Source organism: Triticum aestivum, chromosome 2D, assembly GCF_018294505.1.
Source record: "Triticum aestivum cultivar Chinese Spring chromosome 2D, IWGSC CS RefSeq v2.1, whole genome shotgun sequence".
In the NCBI taxonomy this organism is placed as follows: domain Eukaryota; kingdom Viridiplantae; phylum Streptophyta; class Magnoliopsida; order Poales; family Poaceae; genus Triticum; species Triticum aestivum.
Window position 1 is genome coordinate 493,253,594 of NC_057799.1, and position 4,055 is coordinate 493,257,648.

The 4,055-nt window shown below is 44.3% G+C and overlaps 1 long non-coding RNA gene across 2 annotated transcripts; it reads right to left on the reverse strand.

Annotated features, from left to right (window-relative positions):
• Positions 1–388: 388 nt before the first annotated feature.
• Positions 389–3,704, reverse strand: LOC123049692 (uncharacterized). 2 transcript variants are annotated; one of them, XR_006423636.1, is made up of 3 exons: positions 3,157–3,704; positions 1,288–2,241; positions 389–782 (listed from the first exon to the last, which is right to left on the reverse strand). It is a non-coding gene; the product is annotated as an uncharacterized lncRNA (long non-coding RNA). The 2 variants fall into 2 exon arrangements; XR_006423637.1 differs by having other exon boundaries at positions 3,124–3,704.
• Positions 3,705–4,055: the final 351 nt, after the last annotated feature.

Below are 4,055 nucleotides of genomic sequence, written 5' to 3' on the forward strand. Positions count from 1 at the left end.
TGGTCGTAAACTAAAATTAATGACCTTCTGTAAAAGGTCGTTGGTTCTTCGACCAAAATTTTGGTCACTAGCAGCATCCCCAGACCACGTAGGCATCCAGCGTGGCAAGTTGATGTGGCACAAGAATCAGCCCGGTCCAATTCGGTTTTCTACATGGGCCTAGCCCAACAATTCGGCCTTTTTAATGTATTTTTTTCCTGTGCTTTTATTAGCTACATGGGTCTGGCCCAACAATTCAGCCTTTGATTTCTTTGCATGGCCCTTTTAACAGCAGGTTTTCTTTTTGATCATATATTTTTTCTGGGCCATTTCTTTGCTGGGCCTCTCATGTTTTTCCCTCAAAAATAATTGTCCAATATAACTTGGGCCTAGCCCAGTTCCGAAAAAATTGATCCAATCCAAAAAAAATTATTATGCCATTGACATTACAACACATCACACCACAAGCTATCTTGGGCCCAGCCCAGTTCTGATACATTTTCAAAGCAGCGTGCAATGTTATTATATTACAACCATTCATTCCAGTAATACTATTTGAGGCTGGCTGGCTGGCTGAGCTACTACTGACTGACTGCGGGCTAACTAAGTTTTTACACAAGGTGAATCAGAAACCTAACGCTACTGCATTTGCATGGCGCTGCTGAAATACTCCAGGATCATGAAAAAAATAGAACTAGCCTATCTGGTACTTCACAGCAACCAAACATGTAATCTGCTTAATGGAAAGATTCCTTCTCCAAGTCCCGCTTCTCCCTTAGCAATGACAGGCTGATGCAAAAGATCTGAGCATTCAAAAGAGAAGAAAAGGTATGTCACTGATAGAAGAAACATTACATAGTACTTTTAAAATAAAAACTAAAGATACACCAGTATATTATCATTCTACTTATTATTATTTTTAACTAGATCATTCTACTTATCTAGAATATGGCTATTCATCAAAATTGGGAATTGAACTAGCACATATGACAAACTTAGCAGCAAACGAGCATGGAATGTTTCACATACATGACAAGGTTTAAAAACCATCATTTAAAGTTACAGCAGATCGAAGTTCCATTTGAGTATAAGGAATAACATTCGTATTCAATCAATAGTTCCTATTAAACTACCAGGTGCATGATTGAATTAAACAGACACTAGCTATTCATCTTGCCATCTACTGTAACAGAGAAACTATGTCAAAGTTAATTCAGGTTTACTAATGTGTGTGTCACATGATACATGCATCAGGCATAAGGACATCAAGCATTAGGCCCATATCTGTTCAGCAAGACGAGTACATACGTTTGTGTCGATGCAATGGATGGGGCTGCAGTTGAACATATGGTCCGCACATCGTTGACACTGGACGTCGCATGTACTTGTCCATTTAGAAGTATGCCATGCAAAATGTTACACAAGCAGGTATTAGCATAAAGTAGAGCTTCTACAATACATGCAAGCTTTAGATATGAAGGACCAAGCAAACTATTCTTGAAAATATCTAAAGTTACAGAAAAGCATGTATTGGTCAATTAGCACGAACATGAGTAGATCACATAACTAAGTAATTCAAAATCCAGGAAAGAGAGAGCTCACCGTGCCATAACTAGACACGTTCCAACATAAAATAAAAAGCAATTATAGAGGTGTGACTTCAGGTACAAACATAGCAAGGCCACAGCAGCCACACAGTCACTTAACTACAATGATTCTTCCTACTGGCATCCTTAGAAGTGAAAGCTTCTGCTAACCAGTCTATTACTTCATAATGTCATGGCATGTCAATATATTCAGTAAAATAAATATAGTAGTAGGTATGTAGGACAACAACATGCATTGCCCTTATCACACAAGAGGAGGCTCCCAATGTATCTACCAACAGGAATCTTAAAACACATCCATCAACTCTTTTCATTATCTTGGCCAAGTTAATACTCGCTCACTTAGCTATTGCATACCCACAAGTCAAAATAATACATCACAGCAACTAAACGACCTCGGGCATTGTGGATTCCGAGTCCAGCGACGAATGAACAGGAAAGTTTCGTATATACCGAGGTTCTTGTCGAGGGTGCGGGTGAACTCATGGAGCGCCGAGGGCACCTTGAGGCGCTATTTGAGGATGCGGCGCTGGCGCTGGATGCGCATGACCTTGGCCCACTTGACGAACCGGTGGAGGTCCTTCTTTGTCAGCAGGGCGCCATCGATGCCGAACTGCTTCGGCCTCTTCTCGAACAGCAGGTTCACCACCTTGTCCTGCAACCACACACCAATGCAACCCAATCAGATCACACGCGCCAGGACCGGGAGATTCCAAGCAGGTGTTATTTCTGCCATTTTTATTAATTACACATGCAACACTTATAATACCAATATAGTCAATTCCCACGAGCTAATTGATTAATATAACATTGTCATAGATCTAGCATGAAAGAGTCAAAACTTGTCTGACATATCATGAGTACACTTATAGCAAGCGTAAATGCAAAAGGCAATCTTCCGATGTGGCATAACTTGTACAAGTAGAAATCAAGTTCAATAGAGCTCATGCAGTCCTATGTGACGACCATCCAGAATGGATATGTAAAGCAATTTTGGTGTATAACAAACAACGCGCAAGCTCAATAGGTATATGTAATAACATTTCTTACAACGGATATGTAAACTTGTCTTACAAGGACACTAGGAGCACGACAACCGCCAGGATGAAGCAACACACAATGGAACTAAGCCAGCACATGATGATGACATTACCAATCTAAGCTATTCAGTACTCAGACAACATAAGTTTACAAGCATACAGCTGCAGCATCACTAGAGCAACGACTCTAGGTGATCAATTACTATCTGTGCTGTTTTACAACACATCTGCAGACATTTTTACAAGCAGAAGATAGCACATACAAAGGCCACAAACAGATACATAATAATACAAGTAATCAGAATACAGCAACAACAATTGCAGTACCGCCATAGCATTGCAGGATAGAAATCACATAATACTGGCAGGCACACTATTTCAGCAGGGGAAACAAACAATATATTATATGATAAGAAAGGCATATATATCCTGAGTGTTGTCCCTGGCGGCCATGGCTCAAAATCAAACAGAAAGATGACTACAGGAAAAAAACGCACAGGAGACGGGGGCTAGGAGGAGCGGAGTGTCACCGTGGGGGTACTGCTGGAGTCGATTGAGCCCGACAGCGAACAGAGACGGCGGGAGGACACGTTGACGGAGACGGAGCTCTGTCCGCGAAGCAGACGAAGCAGGGGAGGCCATGGCGAGGAGGCAAACGGCGGCAGCTCTTGGACTTGGGCGAGGCTTCGGCTCGGCGGCGCAGGAACGGCGAGGAGGGACTTGGCATTGGGGCGGCACGCTGAAGGTCGGGGACGCGAGCGTCCATGGCGACAGAGTGCACTATTTGAGACAAAGAGAGAAATTGAGATGTGTGAGAGAGAAAAAGGAGGAAGAAAGAGAGCACGGGAAGAAGGGTGGCACTCATCTGCTGGCTCCGGCAAGCTGTGGTTGGAGGTCGCCGGCGGCGGCGTGCAAAACCACAGGAGGAGCTCCTCTCATGGGGCTCGGGTGCGGGGAATTGTGGGAGGAGGCTGCGAGGACGGGCACGCTCGGGCGCTCGCTCGATCTCCTCGGGCGTAGAGGTTGCCGGCTGATGCGGGGAGGGGAGGGAGGACGGCGAGGTCAGGGGTGGGTGGGAGAGGACTGGATCAGGAGGGGGCGTGTACGGGGAGGAGGTGGCGGCGTCGGCGGGGAGATTGGGAGCAGGGGGATGGATGGATCTGATCTAGGGTTTGTGTAGGAGATATGCCCTAGAGGCAATAATAAATGTTATTGATTATCTCCCTATTCATAATTATGTTTATGTTCCATGCTATAACTGCTGTGGTTCCCGAGCCCGTATATCCATAAAGGCTCTGGGGAGAACCCATATGCACGTGTGGAATAATAAACGGTAAAATGTATTCCTAGTCGTGCCTCTAAGACTAGCTCAAGTGTTGCATGATGATTATGTTTTCCCAATCATGGGCATGTCTATGCCAAGCAACTT